Source organism: Haemorhous mexicanus, chromosome Z, assembly GCF_027477595.1.
Source record: "Haemorhous mexicanus isolate bHaeMex1 chromosome Z, bHaeMex1.pri, whole genome shotgun sequence".
In the NCBI taxonomy this organism is placed as follows: Eukaryota; Metazoa; Chordata; class Aves; order Passeriformes; family Fringillidae; genus Haemorhous; species Haemorhous mexicanus.
Genome location: NC_082381.1, coordinates 62,140,968 through 62,161,396, shown reverse-complemented (window position 1 = coordinate 62,161,396; position 20,429 = coordinate 62,140,968). Strand labels below are relative to the sequence as shown.

Sequence of the window (20,429 nt, the reverse complement as noted above, 5' to 3'; positions counted from 1 at the left end):
TCAAGAAGAACAGGACACTGTAAATCAAACTATTGAAAAAAACAAAGTGTTGATAAAGCTAAAGAATAACTTTGATTGAACTTTGTGTTCATCTTAGTCACTAACACAATAAAATATCCGCCCATAGGCTAGGTTTTCCCCTTACACAGGCCTTTTCCTTGTACAGCATGTGCCATGTAACAAGTGTGCACTGTGCCAGAGAGACAGGAGAATGCAAGGCCAAGGACTACTGCTTTAGGTTGTTAAATATATGGGAAATGCCAGTTTTTCATTTTAAAAGTCCTGCTGAAGGTGTGTACCACCTGGCACCCATCTCTTCACAGAAAGGAAATTAATAAATCCCTCAACTGTGAGTGTGAATTGGCTTCATACAAACTGAAGTATGTGGCATTCACTGGGTGAAAGAACCCATATTTGTGGCCGCAAGCTGAGAACACAATCTTTAAAGGTGTTGTGGATTCTTTCCAAGTAGAAAACCTATATCTCTTCAGGTCCAGAAAGCCAGTTTGGATTCAAAACACATCTTGTGCCTCAGACGAAATTAAGAAGTTGCAAAAGCCCCTCTTAAGTCTAATTCTTGCTAAAGGTATCACTTACATAGACCTAAGTTAAACTTCCAGCAACATAGTGTCTGCTACCCATATATATATGTTATCTTACATAATTTCTTCTTGTTCTCTTTTTTTTTTTTTTTTTTTTTTAATTTACCTGAGTACTTTCTCCTCTTGCCTTCAAAATTCCTACTTATGTAAGTAACCTCTGGTCTTTTCTGGTTTTTCTCTTCTTTCTCTCTAGCTATTTCAAGCGTTTTAGATGTCTGTCCTTTGAATGTTCTTTACTCATTTCAGAAGCAAGATAAAAACCCCGTGGCAGGTCGACAGCAGATACTACTAAATGGAGATACTTGTTCCACACTGTGACATACCAGAAGTGAGCAGCAAAGCCTTTCCCTGCACCCAGGGCTCCTTCTTGGTCAGCAGGATTTCAGGGGCCTGAAGCAAGGGGTGCAATGCCATATTTTGTGAAGACAAAGTTGTGCTGATCTGGGGGGAAAGAGATTGGAGCAGGCAGTGGTTATGGGATGTTTTAAGTTAAAGGGTACTATAAAAAGACAGTTGTGCTGTTGGGATTCAACAAGAAACAGGAAATGCACTGAATCAACTGTTTCTTCCACCACTTTAATCCTTCAATTTAATTAAAGAGGAAGTAGACTTTAAGCTATACCTCCTCTTGTGTAGTCACAAGTACCAACAAACAAAAACAATTTGGCAAATTGCCTAACAAATTAATTTAGCTAAACAAGAGGCAAAGCAGAACCTGCTAGATGTAGCTGAGTTGTAGCCCCTCCTCAATGACATTAAAATCTCAGATATGTTGTTATCCAATTCCCAAAGGAAATTAGGAACATTTAGAGCTAACTGGTGCTTTTGCTCACACAGTTAGCCAGCAACTCAATGGGCTATGGCTTGAAGAGAATGCACAAGCCAGTTCCCTGAACAGCTGAAGTCCAAGCTGCTGGCTCTCAGGAGAGTGTGAGCCACCGGGCGTGCTTTGCTTTCTTTTCTATCTATGCTATCTTAAACAGAACACTGTCACAGCACCTTCATTTAGCTGTGGGGAGACACCCTCCACTAAGTGGTAAGCACCACCTCTCTGACATTCCAGAAGTGAAAACCTAAGTAATTGCAGAGGTTATTCCTACACTTCTGTTTATTTTAACACTCCTTTTGTCTGTATTCCTTTTTGTCACTGAAATCAGAAAGGTTCTTTCCTAAGCAGAATCAAATCCCTCTATGCTGGCTGCAATTTTTCTCATCGAAGAAGTTGTGACTATCATTGCCACTTCTCTTAAGCAAACAAGCCTCACCAGTCAGCTGTACTTTAAACTCAGAGTGGCTGGAGAGGTCTCAGCAATATTATAAACTAGTGGGCTTAGAATCCTTGCTGCTTAAAGAGCTGGAAACAACACTTCTGTTCACAGCAGTGCAGGAAGGAAAATTAAGTCTGAAGACAGAAGTTCACTGAGTAGCTTCTCCTATCAATATGGGCCTTGAGGCCCGTCTGACTCAGATCCAGAAAAACTGCTGTCTCCAAAATTGCTTGAATCCCTAAGGTCTGTAGCTAGAGAATTGAACACAAAGTCCCTAAAAGTGCAAGAATCTAGTAAGGTTCATCAGTCACACTCAACAGCATTCTCAGCAGGTTTTTGGATATCCACTGAAGATAGCTATCAGGAAAAGCTGTACAGTTGTGGGCACTGGGCCATGGCCTGATGGATTGGGAGTTCCAGCACAAGGTAAATGCAGACACTATGACTTGATCAGTGCTAATTTGTATCATATGTTTTGGGAATAACCATAAGTCCATTTGTTCCAGAGATGTGCTTAATTAATTACTGATTTAATTTTTCCTATCAGTTAGAATTACATTACATGCTACCTGTGTAATGTAAACCTTACAAAATGGAAAACAAGTAACTACTTTTGGCTCACACTAGCACTAATCATTGTCTGTGACTGCTTTAACAGACTGGCCCATCACAAAATAGATTGTATATCATATCAAAAGTGACCTAAATGAAGATTTGAAGATAGAAGGTGTCTTTTCAAAGTATTTTAATAAATTTAATTGCCGTCTTACTCTCCTCTCAAGTAGATTTATCTGTTAATCTGTAGCTCAGCTTTTGTACCCTTAAGGAGAAAAGACCAATATGCAGCTGTGATTTCCTTGGCACACCCAGGAGGACAGGAGAAGCAGGATTAATGCCCTCTTGTTTTACTTCTCCACATAGTATAGTGGATTTATCCTTAGTTCTTAGCAAGGTTTAGAAAAGCCCTAAAATGCTTTTTCACTCTCAGGAGCATCATCTGCCAGCTCTGTATGTACCACTCACGTGCATTCTTGCATCCTGTCCTGGTAATGATACGTCACAGCCTTTGGCTGCAGGCCTGTTCATTTTCTGTCTTCACATTGTCCTTTTCCACACACTCTAAATAATCTTCCCAAGAGTTAATAATTTGTAGCTCCTAACACTGAAGGCTTGAAATTCATCATCTTAGAAGATAAAAAATTTATAGTCAGAACAGAAAGATATTTTTATGATCAGTTTCTGGCCAATTCCATAGCACCATGACCTGAGAAACTGAGAACTGGGGAATGTGTTTTAGGTAATTAAGTACAGTGCAAGAGACAGACTCTGTAATCCATATTTCAAAGATTTGGTGAAGATTATAATAAAGTCTAAGATGTTTGTTTTACACTGTAGGAAGCTCTCTGCTTTTCTTTGAGAGCTGTTTGAATAGAATGTCCTCACAACTCATTAGGATCTGTTAAGCATGAGAGGAATGGTTGCTTTCCTGATTTTGGAGTTTCCTCTCATTTCAGGTAAAGGAAGTTCAGGATCTGGTCTGAGAATCTAGGAGTGAATAGTTCGGAGTAGCTTGAAGACAGTACTATTTCACAGCTTACCCTGCTCAGAAACACACTGGCTGTATCTCATGTCATACTTTTCTACAGTGCTGAAAGTGATGTGTGTTATTTTCACCATTTCCTCACAGGCTTACACTTGGCTACTACTTTTCAGACAGTCTCCAGTGCCTACCCAGATACCCCTCCTACAAAACACAGAGGTAGTCTTTGATTTTTGTTCTGCTACCCTTGGCATCCTTCGTAAGTGGTCAGCAAAAAAGGACATTTCAAACAGCAATTTTGAGACAAAGTCTGCAGCACATTGCACGTAACATCTGTCTTAAAGTCCTCATGAAAACAGCCATAAATAGCTCATCTACATGATGGAGTTTTGTTTGCTAGTGGTGATGACGATGGTGGTGGCAGTAATAATAATAGCAACAATAGTTGATGTGAGATAGGCAAGGTTTGAGCCAAGAGAAAGGGATTTGTTGAAAGTTCTGCCTTGGAAAAAGAGGTGGAGAAGTCAACTCCTCTCTATCTTTTAAGCTGAGACTGGCAATATTAGACATAGAGTTAGACACATTGTAATGATTAATATCTTGAGACTATTGATTAAATAATATGTTCTTACACTTGGCTTATGGCTCCCATTGAGACATTAGTGGCTACTAAAGCACATTACAGTCACTTGACGAATTTTATAATCTTTCACACACTGTTTTCTGGAATTGCATGAAACAATACTCAAGCAATGGATAAACAAAGAGCGTGTTCACTTGTGCCTTCTCTTTCAAACAAGAACTCTGCCACCAAAAAACACCAGTAGAAAATGCCTTACAAGAGTACATATATAGTTACATAATTAGTGTAATCTGGTGGTCCCAAGATGCTGTGTTCTCTAAGGGTTATCTGTACAGGGTCTTTAATATCTCAGTTAATAGATGTTTGAACCAGAACATAGCCTGCTTGGCATGTCCTGCTCAGTTCCTGCAGGCACTTCTCAATTCATTCAAAACAGCCCAATGAGAGTATCCCCCAGTTTAGATCAAACCAAATTTATTTTGAGACATATCTTGTTTTCTAGCTCTTAATTCTTTTAACATATGAAAGAGAGGATTTTAGTGTTTATAAGAGTAAAAAAATAAAAATTATCCCAATATAAATAAATATACTAAGGTACCTAGAAACAGCACTCTGAAACTTTTTGCCCCAATTAATTATAGTGAAGCATGTAATTCCTCATCTTTCTTATTACTATCACCACGAAGTCTACTCATCCATCTGCAAAACCCAGTACACCAAAATTTTTGAAGTCCAGTAGTGCATGGTACCCAAAACTCTTTACTAGGGCATGCTGACTGACAAAAGCAAATGGTGGAGTTCCTTCATCTCTGGGAAGGATGTCTGTGCAATCCTGTTATATGCAGTAGAATCGGCTAGAAATAGAAGACACAGACAGAGCAGGAATTTAAGGAGCTTGATGTTAAGAAAAAGAAGAGCCAATATGCAGAGAATGAACATTGGGAAGAAGGGCACTTGGGAAGTGCTGTTAGGAAACACACAAATCACTAGTAACTCAATCAATTGAGAAGGTGTTAGAAACAGAGTAGGAGCAGAGAGTAACACATGGCCTAATAACCTAAGACCCTTTATGTACCTTTCTGACTGACTTACTTTTGGCTGGTCGTCCTTTCCCGTGCAGAACAAGGATGAAACAGCCTGTAAATACGAGCTCACAGTACTGACAGACACTTCTTTTTTTCCTCACCATCCCACCAGTTGTGGGTTCACAGTCAGTATAATCAAAGCAATGTGGAATGCTCACTTATGTTGCATAACATTTATCCCACTAAAAAGAGAAAAGCTTCATTTTCACAACACAGCCAGGGTAGCTGCTAATGCCAGAACAAAAGAGGCAGCAGGAATGTATGGTCTGGTAGTTGAGAGCATTGTGAACTTGCACACTGCTTAAGGACAGGGCCATTGTACTGTCACTCCAGGAATACTCAGTAAACAGAGAAATGCATGACTGGCTTTTGAGAAGCCATGGTTTATCATTTGCCAAACACTGCTTTGTTCTGATGCAATGCTCCTCCTTGCTCCTCCAAGAACACATCAAAGTGGTGTAAACTGTAAGAAATGCAAAAGGGGTACATATCTGTGTAAATCACTGCTGGTTACAAAAATCTCTTCACCCGTTTGACACAACCTGGAGAAAATTACAGCTTCTGAGCATTTTATGATTTTTTTCTTTTATGATTCTTCTGCTCAGTTCTTTTCAACTGAATGAATAAGAAGATGCAAGTGTTTGAAGAAGACATGGCAGAAGTTTCCTATAAAAATTTTTAATTTAGTAGGTAATCCATGAAAAGCTGATTTTAAAGCTCCTGCTGTGTCAATGTCAGAGGTTAGTTTTTAAATGAATCATATTGTCAGTATTGAGACCCACAAAAAAAAAAAAGGTTTATGCCACTTAAATGCTGTGGCAAAAATAATTAATTTGGCAGATGCAATAATGGACTATTTCAGGCGGTGTTTAACTTATTTTCACTAAGATGTTCCAAAAGTATGAGGAAGCTTTGATAAACAAGGCTTAGGGTGGAGAAATTTTGAGCCTCACTTCGTTCAGCATTCTGGTTAACCACAGATTTTTGATGTGGAAATCATGAGCAAAGACTGCAACAGAAGCCGGTTTATAATTTAACTAAAGTATATACACATATACCTATATATATGTGTGTGGGTGTGCGTGTGGGTGTGTGTGCATCAATACATATATATGCCTATACAGACATACAGAGATAGAGAAATAAATCCAGTACTCAAATCAGTGGTGATTACAGTGAAGTCATTCTCTTAGGCTAAGAGCAGAAATGAGGAGTAAGAACCTGCATTAAGTCCTGCTGCTAAAATATTTTTAATGACCATGCAAACAGCTGATGAAAGTGTCATGTGCCATCTGTTCATACTACTTAATAAAGCAGACAGATAAGATAGCACATTTCCCTAATTTTTGTCACCTCTATGTGACAAAATTTCTTTGGATCACCAGAGCTGAAGCAACACCACAACTAAGTAACTCTGGAGAGCTGTCTCAACATTCCTAATGGAGAATTAGCAGAAAAAATCCCACAGCTTCATGGGCAGCCCCCTGTCTGAAAGTCAGAAGGTACAATCATTCACAAGCTGTACTTAGACACAGAGTAACCATAAACAAAGTCAAAAATAGCTCCTTTGGTGGATAAACTCTCAAATTGAAGGCCTTTGTTTAGTGTTCACGCTTTGGAGGTCTGGATTAAGGTGTGGGCTGTGTGCCATACTTAGAATTCTATTTGAAAAACTGGTCTCCTTGAATCTCAGCATAGCAAGGCAGTAAGATACACCTGGATATGGAGATGGTTACAGGCTGTGGCAGAAAGCATCTGTTGGGCCATGCTTTAAGGCAGAGCTTTCTGTCCTTTTACATTTACAGCCTCGGGGGAACAACTACTAGCAACTGCTCCCCATACTGTGTGAACTTCCAGCACAAATAAAAACTGGGGAAAAGAAAATAAACTTTTGAAACTGCATCTTAGACTTCAGTTTTCCATTTAAAAAAAAAATATAAATTAAAAAATATTTTAATTAGATCCAGAGCTTGTCCATTTTAAAGCATTATTTGTCAGGAAATGTCTCACTGACCAAAAATCTGAAAGAGTACCTCGTGATCTGACTGCATAAAAAGGAGCTTTGATAGTATGAATGTGAATGATTATTTCAGATTTTTGTTTTCTAAAACACTGATTTGGAGCTGTTGTGTTGTTTGCTAATAAACTATTGTGGAAGATAGCTCACAAGATCAAGTCTTTGCTGCATAGAAACAAACCAGCTGTCTCTTTGTCTTTTCTATTAAGGGTTTTTTAAAATTATTTTTGGCAACAGAAATAATGTTATTGCTGAGAGGAAAATTGGCCTTGTAATAAAAACAACTTCTCACCCATTCCACCTATAAAATTTTTCATTCTTACAATAAATTCTTCTTAGGGAGCTAATTAGAAAGTTCTTTAATTGATGAGCATTCTGACCATTAGGGCATTTTCAATTTCTCACAGCATCCCTGATGACACTGTTACAGAGGCGTAACTGAAAAGAGACTAATTGGAACAATTAATTGAAACAACATACAGTTAATTTCAATTATAAGAATCATCCTGACTGCTCCCTTGTCCCTTGTTGTGTGGCCTGCTGCACTGCGGTGATGTTCCTACAGACTCCTCAGCAAAAGCTGTGTGAAAATCCCATGTGCTGCTGATTACTCCTGTATTTACTATTTGTATTATCATAACACACACTAGCTCTATTGCTGCACACTGTAAGGTGTTTTAGTACCCACTGTAAGGTGTTCTATAAAAGCAGAACAGGAAGATTTGTGACTGTAGAAAGGAGCATGGCTTTGCATGCTTGAATTACCATTCAGTCAGGAAAAAAGTTAAGCCACTCGCTTGAATGCTTTGGGTTTTAAATGTTCTCATCATAAATTTCCTCAAGAAATGTCAAAGAATGCTTCTAAGCAAGAAGTCTGTTTCCAGCTAAAAATCCAGCTCTGATACTTAATAAGCTCTGGGAAAATGTTCCAAAATGTGCTTTTTACTGGCAAAGGTTTCATGCTCCAATTTGTAGGCTCACAAATATTGAGCTACAAAGTCTTACCACCTGTTCATCCTAAAGAAGGAGGCTTCTTGCTGTCATTTTTACAAGAAACAACTGTGTATCACTGTCTGTGGCACCTTGCTAAAGGCTGTGCAGTCATTCCCTGTTGGCTGATCTCAAAGTCATCACACTCCCTTACTCCACCAGTTTCTCCTAGCCATAGTGATTAATAAAGGTATGATTTCTGTCAAATGCATGCCAAGGCTTCCACTGCTTTCTGTGGGGTTAGGATTTCCTGCTGCATCATGTAGTGGATGCAGTCACTTTTGTGCAGCGTGCACAAACACCACATTCACCTGCAGAAGTTCTCCAGGCTGTAGCTTGAAACAGCAAATTACTCTTTCATCGTTATAAAGCTGGTTTTGACCCCAAGACTTAAGCAGTGCTACAACTTCTTACGGGAAAATCTGTTTGATTATTTTATACTAGCATTCATTTCCTATGCCATGACTCCTAAGTCTGCTGCAGGGATCTTATATAAACAGCCTATTCAGCAAGCTGTGCTGAGTTTGGGACATGACTAATTATAATTTTATATGGTTGAGAGAATCAGGACTGTTCTGTCAAACAAAGGGCTGTCTGGAGAGTTACATTTATTCATAACATTCACCGATGTTTTACCTCACTTTCTCACGTATTGTCCTCCCTTCAACAAACTAGAGAAGCTGTTCTTACATCAAATTAATTTTTCCTCTGTAAGATTTCCCATGCCCTTCTCATGGACTTTCACAGCTCCCTATAGGAAATACCATAATTTCACAGTTCCCTTTGCAGGAAATATCATCTGAAGCTACATTTCACACCGACATAATCTCTTCTGCTGGTAGTGAAGTGAGCAACCATCCTGATTATCAACTGGATTAACAACTCCTGAGTCTTCGAATCACTGTGAAGACACCATCTGTGGAAAGTCTGAACAATGACACTGCCTTAAATGTATGTCAAATCCTTAAATTTTTACTTTGCACACTACTCTGTTGAAAAAGTAACATTTCTTTGTCAATGCAGGCTATGTGGTTGGGCTTTACATAGAAACAAACCGAGTCTTGTAATGACTTTCTGAATTAATAGAAGTTACCCCAATGCCTGAGAACTTACATCAGGAATATGATGTTTTATAATGAAGTGTGCCAAATCTGTTTATTGAGATTGGTGATACTGGTCTCATTTCAAAATACAGTCTTAGGTAAGACAATGGTGCACTGACAAAAGCTGGCTGCCAGACATCCACCCAATTGCTCTCTCAGTCCCCCTCCTCAACAGGAGGGAGGACAAAAAGAAGTTGAAAAAGCACCTAGATTGAGATAAACTCAGTCAAGTAAGAAAAGCAAAAGCTGCATCCAGAAGCAAGGCGAGAAAAGGAATTTACTCACTACTTCCCATCACCAGGCACATGTTCAGCACAGCAGGGCCTTGCTACCTATAAGGATTTTTTGGGATGACAAATGCCATGAGTGGAAGTGTCCCTCAGTTTTTATTGCTATCAAAGATGCCATGTGGAACAACAGAACATCCCTGAGGTCAGTTTGCACCTGCTGTGCCAGTTGGTCCCCTCCCAACCTCTTGCCCATTCCCAGCCCACTGACCTTAGGAGGTGGAGGGCTGGTCCAGAGGGAACTGGACTTGGCACTGCAATACAATACACTCAGACAGCGTTCCTAGATCAACAGAAGTTATGTAACTGCCATGAGAACACAACCTAGATCCTCTGTGGGCAAAGAGGAAACCTACATTGCAGTCAACTCTGCAAAATGCCACTTGTCAGAGCTTAGCAAAATTAAAAATTACAGGGAATTGAAAAATGGCATCCAAGAGATTTCAGACTTTAATTAAGCTAAGCCATCAAATAACACGCTACACACTGCCAAGCAGGCAGCACATGGCATCTTCAAACACAAAGGAGAGCTTCCTTTGACTTGTTTCCATCATTACTTTTCTACATTTTCACCGACCGCATTTCTATAGTTACAGAAACCAACTGGAATGTCTGGTACAACTGGCCTGTAAATGAGCTTTTCTAAAATATCCACATCTTCTGAGCCATTAAAAATCACCAGGAAACTGACTGCAGCAAAGGAAACATGTTGTGAACTGAAAAATCTGAATGAGGGAATATTTCATATTTTTGTGTTGATGAATGTTTTCAAGGGTTGATGAGAGGGTCAGTGTTCTGTAAGACTCTTGGCTCCTCTGTTGAACATAGCCTAAAGCTCAGGACCTGGGTGGGAGATTTCACAAAATTTCCTTTGCTAAAATTCTGCCAGTGGCATCAGGTATGACTGAAATAGACTCCATATATTTTTCATATGTTTGTGTTCATATCTAGATACAATAGCACTCAAGATAGGTTGCTTTATTTATTTTCCTCCTACCAATGTATTTCAGTATTTCATGTTAGTATGTCTCTTCTATTCAGAAGAGATAAAAGAAAATGGAGAACTTCCATTTGTTCACACAAGAAACAAGATAAGGACAATAAAATCTCATTTACTGGTATAAACTGACTGATCACTCATAGAAGGAATTTGCTCTGTGATGTAGTCCTCTTGCACAGTTGGTTAGATGCAGACAAGCACAGCTGATTTTAAAAATATAATAACTATTGTAACTGGTGATGATGATGACTGGAATCAATGATCTGATATGCAATGCCAAGCCATATGGTTTTACACTTTCATGGCAGTATGTAATGTTGCTCTTGTCTTTATGTTTACTATACTATAACCTAGGCAATATTTCAGAAATACTGATTTTTCTTTTGAGGCCTTTTGGCAATCTGAAATTTTAGGCATATATTACTTTGAATATAAATAGCCCTTTTCAACTAGAGCTACCACAGCAGTCACATCTGTATGTAATCATCAGTACTGTGTAAATTTTAGAAATTCTGTAGAAGCTAGAGTATTTTCAGATTTTATAACAGGCTGTCATGACTTCTAGTAGTCTTAACCAAAATGTAACATTCTTAATTAGTGGAGAATATGTCACTGTTTCAGCCCTTAATCCATTTTAGCTTGCTTGTGGTCTGTAGGTCTAAGAAACAGAATCCATGCATCTTGTTGCAGCACGAAATACTTATGGATGACTCATTGATCCAGATGTAATGATAAATGTCACCTAAGTGAGCAGCAAAACCAGACTCTGTACAAAATTGGACATCAAGTCTTGCTTTGTACAAGATGTCTGTAAACCATGAAAAATCCTGGACATCTGGTATTGGTGTGTGCCAGCATCTGGCTCTTTGTTTATTCAGTACCTTGGTTTATTGTGGTCAGCTGTTAATCCCATTCCCCCTCCACTGATGCAGGTGTAGGCACAAATCCTCCATCTCTCCTTGGCACTCCTACACTGCACTGGCAACATAAAGAACCTTGGTAATTTAAAATTTGTAAACATAATTTGACAGAACTCAAGTGTGTCTCTCTCACTATGCCATGGTGATATAATACAACCTTCTTGTCAGTGAGCTTGGTTACTATGCAACTTCTGTGCTTCTGGGTAAGACATAAATAAAAAGAGCTGAAAAAAGTCACCCCTAGAGACAAGCCAATATTCAGAACACAAGGCTAATCATACCTTTTTGTTGAAACACATTATAAATACGAACACTAGCAGATCAAGAGTCACTGCAGGAACTCAAATCTATGTGGAAAAAGAACAGTACAAAACCTGACAAAGAATCTGGGGCATGGTGCAGGCACTTCCATGCATAACATTTCATTACTTTTTTGAGTTTCTATGCAGACCTATGACCCACTTCAGTTCCCACTGAAATCCATGGCAGATTTAATAGGTGCTCTATTTTTTCATTTTAATAGGCACTCTATTTATAGAAAAATGTGTAACTTAAAACAATGTGAATTCTAGTCTTGCTTCACCTTTCTTCCTCAGGGGATACTTCTTACTGAAGAACTAAATATTATTCCACAGCATAACTGTGACAGTAACCGTACACAGTGCCTAAAATTCCTGTCTTAGTATGTTCGGCATATTGTCTTACACTGGAGAATAAACTTTCTTTCCCAGCAACAAAGATACCACGATCACAGTTTGCCATTAAGGCTGTGCCTACTTTTGACAAATCATCCATCAAAATAAAACCAAATTATTTTATACTTCCTCATCTTCAACTTCCACCAATCAGTATTTGTCAAAGCATGGGACGTTCAGAAAAGGCACTGATGATGCATGAAAGCAGCAAAATGTGGAGCTGCTTCCCATTAGCCAGTCTTCTACTCTCTTCTGCAAAAACATGTCTTAAAAGACATGTCTTAAAACAGTTCTTGATTCTCTGATACACTCCACTTTTTAATTTTTTTAAGATGATCTGAAAAAAATCCAAACAGTCCCTGCTATCAGATCTGGGAATTATCAAGGTCACTTCCCTATAAAAGATTTCATTCTCAATACCATGTACTCAGATGACAGTTCCTATGATGGGCCTAAAACAGCTTTCAGGACTTCAGAAAAAGTAACATCAGGCAAAAAACCCCAAAGCATCTGTTTTATAAAACTAAGTAAGGTAGGGGGAAAAAAAAAACAAGAGGGAGGAAAAAAAAAACCCAACCACCAAGAAAACACCAAAAACAAAACAAAAAACCCACCACACAGACGTTGTCAGGATAAAGTGTAGTGGCACTTCAGCTTAGATTCCACTGCAAGCCAGATGGGAACTCAGAAGCAGTGCCCACAACCCCTGGGCTACAGTGTGCCTCGGGAGAGGTGTAACGATGTTGAGCCATACAGGCATACTCCAAGAGTGGTAGGCAGTGTGTGCAGGGACAGCTGTGCAGGCAGCGCAGTGAACATCGGGGCTGCACCAGAATGAGTGGTTCCACCACCTTCTCCCTACCCACGGCCACTTTCCCTCTCGTGCCTGTGCCATCACTCATGTGGCCACACAGAGGGGCTGGAACTCGGAAGATGCTCAGCTGAATGACAGCAACAGGGAAATAAATGACTGGGGTTCAGCCAGGTGGTCCACCAGCCCAGTTGTCCAGGTGGCTGCGCAGATCTCATGCTGGCAGCAGAAGGCCATGGGGAGGAGCAGCCGGGCACGGCGGCAGGCACAGTGACATCTGCAGGAGCAGCCCGCACTGCAGCTGGCTAAGCAGCCGGCGAACTGCGAGCGGGTAAAGCCGTCCTGCAGGTCAGATGTGCTTGCAAGCCCTACACAGGACAAGGCTGGCATAGCAGCATTTTCAGCGTGTGTTAGCCCGCCTTAAAGTAAAAGCCTTTAATCTCCCCTTCCATGGCCTTTAAAAGTATATGAATGACCCAGTCTACAAGTAATAAACAAGCTTGCTTAATAAAAATAGTTCTGTTTGAAAGAGCTCCAGAGCATTCTGCTCATTTTTCCTAACCTCTGTGCTACTGCTTTTCCTCGTAAGCTCTTACGGGATGTGGGTAAAGGAGCTACAAAAAGTACACAGGAGTTCCCTTTGCCTGCACACCAATCTAATGGGCCTCTAGCCAGCACCAAACTGAAAACCCTTGTGACCTTGCTAGGGTGACACTGTGCCCAAGCAGAGGCTGAGTGATCTGGGCTGGGCTTCGCAAACATGCTTTTGAACTGGAGCTGGCTGGTGTCCAGGAAGCTGAGCACCCATGCAGAGGGCATTCGTGCATGAGCTCAACCAACCATAGACACGTATTTAGGGTGCCATCAGACTGCAGGCTACTGCTTCTCTCCACAAGATCTCAGTCTCTGCAGAGCCTCTGCTCTAGATTTCGACATACCTGCCATGTATTTCACCTAACCTTCCATTCTGAGACAGTGGGAACTTTCTGCATTATAGAAGCTATCCTGTCATCTTCTGGCATTGTTAACTCCTAATAAATCATAGGATAGACTTGGCTCTTCCTTGCTGCAGGGACCACCCATTTCCATGTGGTTTGAGGAATATTCCTGTAATTTCCATTGTTTTGCAATGCATACAAGGCATCATGATGTGTCTTCCAGTCTGTAACTGCTATGTCTCACAAACCTAAGATCCGGCCATATTTCTTATTCAAGAAACCATGCCTGGTGAAAGTCCTCTTCAGCTAAGCTTTTTTTTTTTTTTTTTTAAGACATCAATAAGCCTATACAAATTATGACCATGTAATACAGTTAATGAGTGCTTCAGTTCATATTACTTCAATCTCAGTTCAACATAAATAAAGGCTAATATGTTTTCTAATTTGGCCATCATTGGTTTTACCCAGTTCCTATTGCACACTCCAGCAGGGATATTGTAATTATTTACCACACCACCACTGACACAAAACCAAGCATTTTTACTACTTGCATTATTTTATTAATACAAGTGGAACTTAACTCTGTTCTTTCACTCCACCCACCCACCCCCACCCCCCCACCCCACTCCTGTTTTTCTCTCCTCTCTTAGACCTTCTGACAAAGTCAGATCCCTAAAGCTCCATACATCTGAAATCATGTAAGGTTATGCAAACAGAACACAAAATAAGTGTAGAAAAAGAAATTGGAAAGCAAGACTATTCTCTGTCTATGCACAAGAATAATACACTGTTCAAAGTATAGAGCAGAAAATGGCAGCTGTAATTAAATGTTAGAGAGTACTTCCAGCAGGAACAAGTAATCTAAAAGTCAGAACAGGAATGGGAGGGAGAAACAGGCCTACTGTTGTGCAAGTCAGGCAGAAATCAAAATGTGGTATTTCAAGTGGGGAATAGGCACACCATGTATGTTAGGCAGCTATTCTGACAACTTAGGCGTGTCTGGCAAATATCTGCATGCTAGATGAATGTTGAAATTTCCTTTGAGAAGTAAGCCTGTACAACTAACACATGTAATATCTCAAAAAGAAATTCAGAGATTTTTTTCTGACTAAGTTATGACTAAGTAATTCTGTGCCTTAACTGTGTAACAGCTATCTAATGTTAAGAAAGGCCAATCAGGACTTATTTAATTTCCCACATACTTGGTCACAAGCAGTTGCTTCATTTATTTAGAAATTGTCTGTATTATTTGCCATTATGTGTCTTGCAGCCATCTCAGTACCCATAATACCTTATTTAAACTGGAACTAAGAGGCATGATTCACAAGCGTGACACTGTGAAAACAAACTTCTATTAAAAATGGTACCATTATTTATGTGTTAATAAACAGGTGGAAAAATTCTATTGGCACCAAAAAATATGTATTTAAGCATAGCAACTAGCATAATGAAAGAAGAAACTTTCAAATTATTTAATTAAGCTACTGTAGTTAATGGCTGAATACAGTTTGCCTGCACTGAAGGAAACAGCTCAGTTACCCAAAACCCAATAGCAAAAAATACACAATCAATATTTTTCCCCTCTGGGAATGGGAGCAAGTACCAGCTGCCACACTGTATACATAACTGAGATCTGGCTCGAGGACCAGTATTCAGATTTGCATAAAAATGAGCAAGGAGTGTTTTCAAACTGCCTACGTGACCCAGGAACGTGTAAGTGCTCCAAGTGCTGGTAGTGGGAGTTAAAACAAGCGAGCTAAACTTGATACTTTAAACTCCCCTTAGGTATCTTTACCCTGACTCACTTAAATATGCCTCTAGGAGATGTCTTTGACAGGAACAGAGGGAAATCTGAGCACAGTAAGAACCTACTACATAAATTTAGGGATTTCCATCCACTCCAAGGCAGGCAAGAGCTGGGCTTACACGTAAACAGAAACATTCTCGCAAGATTTGAGGTTTGGCTGCATTTGATGGTAAGAAATTCCTGCTAATGTAACTTTGTTACACGTTACACCAGTGCAGCATACTGCACTAGAAAAAAAATAGCTTGTGGCCATGTTTTCAATATGTGATGCAGCTAATCTAGTCCATATGGGAACATGCCCCAGCTCTGCACAGGGCTCTAGCTGCACCACCCAGAGAGAAGGGATCTTAGCTGCTGCTGCCCAAACCCTTTGTTCTGTCACAGAGGTCCTGCCAAGGCATTGGGAGGGTTATTGAATCTCTTGTGCTTTGGGCTCCCTCAGCCTGTAAAGCTAAGGTAACAGAGCATCCCAACTCCCATCCCTGCCCTGATGGGAAATACATTAGAGCCTATGAGCTTCTGATATAGGACATGACTGATCACTGCAGTTACATTATCCTTAATCCAGGCCATTATGAGACAATTAAGGCTCCTTTGTGTCCTCAGTGTTTCGAGACACAAATTTGGTTCCAAATAAGGAATTACTCCTTAATTAACAAAGTCTTTCCAGCGTCATGTTTTTTTGTTTAACAATTTAAATAACAAAACAAACAAACCGAAAGAAACAAACAAAAATGAAATAAAATAAAGCCTATCTAAGGGGACAAATATTAATTCAACTGAAATATTGTACCAGTTAAAAATGGCAAAGTAAATAACACTGAAACATAAACACCTGAAATGCAAATGCTCTGACCTTCTGTCAGAGATCACTGTTTCTGTATTATAAAAATGCATTCAGCTATCCTACTGTACTGGTTATTAATATGTAGGTCTTTCTTTAAACTCAATTTAGATTACAATGTTAGTAGGTCATAATGGAGGTATTGTTCTCATAACATGTGCTCTCCTGTGCAATTCTGCTGCTGATAACTACTCAAATCAAGGAATCTAGGTGGAAGTAGAATGTTATACCTTTTATGTCAAGCCCTCTAACAAATGTGAGTGTAAAAAACCAATACATTCTACATCAACAACCGCTCAAATAAGTTTTTACTTCCGACAATACCAGTGAAGACAACAACCTCAGGCATCTTTCTAGTGAGGCAAACTCTATAAAAACTTACCTAGTGTGACCTTTCAAATAAGAAGTGTGAGGTTTACGTCTTGAAATGAGAACAGGGGAGAAGTGAATTCAGCCATGAAGGTTGTTTTACCACATTGCCCCTGCAAACACAGTTTTGAGATGCTGCTGTTTCAATGTCAGAAAACTCAGCTTTCTGCATAAACATGTTGAAGCTACTGATTGGAAAAGAGGGAAGCAGGATGTTTATATACTGTGCCAGCTCTCTGCCCTGTGACCTGGCTCAGTGAGGAATTGCACTACGGAACTCTATCTGCTACCACATTAATCTACCACTTCAAAATAATTGTTGAGAGCTTGCAGAGACCTCTAGTACAGGGGTAGATGTCACCTGACTTTGTTCCTGCTTTGCAATCCGCAAGTGCAAAAGTACCATGTGATGGAAAACTTTGCCTTGGAAACAGCAGAGGGCTGGGACAGGAGCCCGGGAGGGGTCTGGCTCATTCCCTTTCACCAGAGTCGGAGGCTGACAGGGAACAAGATGCACACGGGGAAGGGAGCAAGCTGCTGGCTGCCATCCTGCTCTCTGCTTCCTGCCCTCTGGCTAGCAGAGGGTAGATTTCATCACCCGCCTACGTCATGACTATTACGAGTAAGGAGCCCTGTTGTCAGTGTGTACACTGAGCATTTTATTCACAGAACTCAGATCCTTTTGACTTCTGGGGTGAGCTTTCGCCAAATCGCATTCAGATCAATTCATCAGGTGAATTTGTGCGTTATCCTAGGACTGCTTCTGGCACAAAAAACAGCTGTAACTGAAGTTTTCACCTCTGCTAAAGTGCCCTTGAAAATTTCTTCATACATTAGACAGGCATGCTGTTAGCACCTGGCTTGCTTAACCAGGAATAAAACAATGTCATTTAAATTTGCAAAGATACCCTCACAGCATCTCAGTCTTGTCCAAAACATAACACAAACACTGCATCCTTAGCACAGTTAACTTCCTCTCTGTAAGACTTAGTGCATTTTAAACGTCAGATGGAAAACTGTAGATAACAAACTACAGAGCCAGTAATGTCCTGTTGTTGCAGAAAAAGACCTAGAGTCTCCACTGTTGGAAGGTTTTAAAAATGTATTAAGACATGCTTTTTCCAACATCAAGAGCAACCTAGGAGTACCAGCCTTTTCTAGAGGCAGAAGATGGATGAGATGACTTTCAAGAAGCAGTTCTAGCCCAGTTTTTCTAGAGGTCTGTATTGCACTGCTTACCACCAACCTGCACTTAGCCAGATGTAAGTTTACAAAGGCAAATACTAACATCAGCCTTTGCTCACCCCCAGGTCTGATAAAAGTCTCACTGGAAGCCTTAAAAAATTCAGTGAAGATGTTAAGATTTTATTTATTATGTGATTAGTATTAATTCTTAATAATAATTAATAATTATGGAAACAGCTATAAAATAATAGTATGTAAGAATTAATTCTGTCATAGATTCACATCACTATCCTTTGGGTTTCTAAAGAACAACTACACTTTACCTTTACAAATATTTATTTTTTGAAGTTTTTCTTCACTTGGGACAATCAGTCTCCAGCTTACACACAGCATGTTATATACTACCTTCATGCAGGCAGATATGCAGCTGCTTACCAACATATTTGCAACACTGACAGACCATTTCAGTTCATGGGTGTTACAAATGCTTTTTGTTAAAGTAATGGACTGAACTATTAGTAAACTCTTCAAAAACAAGAGTGAAACTAATTAGTTAAGCGACCATATAAGCACTTCCCCAGCTGCTAATGCAAAGCTAAATAATACAACATCCTTAGCCAAAATTGAAGCCTGGGAAGAAAGATGTTGCTTCATCTATAACCATAGTGAAATCAGAAACACAGCAGCTAGCTATACCCAGGCAGCTGCCAGGTGTGCCTTTGGCAAGATGCTGCTCTGAGAATTCTTTTGGCCTACAGTTACATAGGGGTGGAAAGCAGAAAACCAGACACATTGACTGAACCAGAAGCCTGCAGTTTGACTACATAAAAAGTCCTTAACTTTCAGAGTGAGTAGCAAGATACTTCTATTTAAGGTCCAAACATAGAATATAAACCATGTATGTGTTGACCTTAATGAAGAATCTGGATTCAAATGGAACTAATGGGGGAAAGCACATCTAAAACATCATAAAAAATACTCATATCAACATTTCCTTAAAAAAGTTGAGATAGGATCTCACTTGGAAATTTCTCCTGTGCCGAATTTCTCCATTTGGCACAGGAGAAATTTAGCACTTCACTATCCAGGGAGGGTTGGCCCTGAAATATAGAGATGCCCCTGCTTGGCAAGCCTGAGGATGTCTCGGAAGATTTAGGCACTTACGCTTTTTCAAACCCAAAGCTTTCTCCCTCAGACTCACTGCTCCTGGGGATGACAAGTCCAGAACCCACTTCTGAGGCAGTAACTGCACTGAGAAGTGAAAACAAATAAAACAGGGCTAAAGACTCCATGGCGCAGTGAGGCAGCAAGAATTGGATAAACAACCAGGGCAGCTTAACATGGCAACTGCCTTCCTGCTGAACCAGTCCTGTGGCTGTCCCTCAGGCTCACACGCACGAGTTCCTTCACAGAACTGTCGCAAAACTTAAATTATTGATACCTATGGAGCACAGCCTGTCAGGAGGTACCAAAGAACACTCTCCCTGCAAAATAAATATGAAAGAGAGTAGATCCTGCAGCCACTCAAAGCCTGCTGACAAGGGCTGAATCTTGCTCTGATCTTAACCCTGCAGATGGGCCTTCCAGCTCCAGCTGAAAAGCAGCATGCAGCACCAAGCCTGGTCACATTCCCGTTTTGCAGTTAAACAATCATGTTCCCAGGCTGTAGTTTCTTGCTGGGGCTGCTTATTTGGAGCCTAACACCATTTCTGAGCTAACTTTCAGGTTAAAAGCAGGAAGTCTCATTGCTTGTTACTTGCTCAGAGCAGTGTAACAGCTATGAACAAGGGCAAGGTATTAAGTAAAAGCTGTTGAAAAAAGTTGTTGGAAAAAAGTTCAAAAAGTTGTTGAAACCAGTGGACAGCCTGGAGTGCATGACATTTCCTGCTTCTTCCCATCACAGGAATGACTATCTAAAAAAACCACCAAAGATAAAAGAGGGGTGGTTTTTCTTGGCAACTTGCACTAATGAGGACCTAGAATTTCTAATTCGTAACAGGAGAGGAACTTTCAGGAATCAGGAAATTTCCCAAGATTTCTTTTGTGCTTTTCTCTGGAATGTGTTAACACCTCAAGGGCTTCTGCTATATCCAAGCCAGATGCAAGCAGACCTTGGCTCTCTCTTTTTTTTCCCTCCAAATAACCCAAGTAAAGCCTAGATAAGCCACACTGCTGTATTCATCTGCTGGAATTAGTCATAAATAGATGGTGTCACTAGCACAGCAACGAATGGAGTAAGATACATAGGAAGAAGAAACAGGTTAGGGTCACACTGGACCTTTCTTGCATGCTTTGGCTGATGCTCACACAATAGATAAGCACTGCAGTGCACTTGCAATGAAGATGACAATGAGAACTCACTTACTGAGTAAGCAACAGTGAGAG

General features: G+C 40.1%; 1 long non-coding RNA gene across 1 annotated transcript in view; it reads right to left on the bottom strand.

Annotated features, from left to right (window-relative positions):
• The window catches only part of LOC132322335 (uncharacterized), a 50,000-nt gene extending 30,112 nt beyond the window's left edge, over positions 1-19,888 (bottom strand). The window contains exons 1-2 of the long non-coding RNA XR_009485095.1: positions 19,209-19,888; positions 926-1,043 (exon numbers count right to left, since the gene is read on the bottom strand). This is a non-coding gene — a long non-coding RNA (uncharacterized LOC132322335). The remainder of the gene's footprint in view (positions 1-925; positions 1,044-19,208) is intronic.
• Between the last annotated feature and the right edge of the window lie 541 nt (positions 19,889-20,429).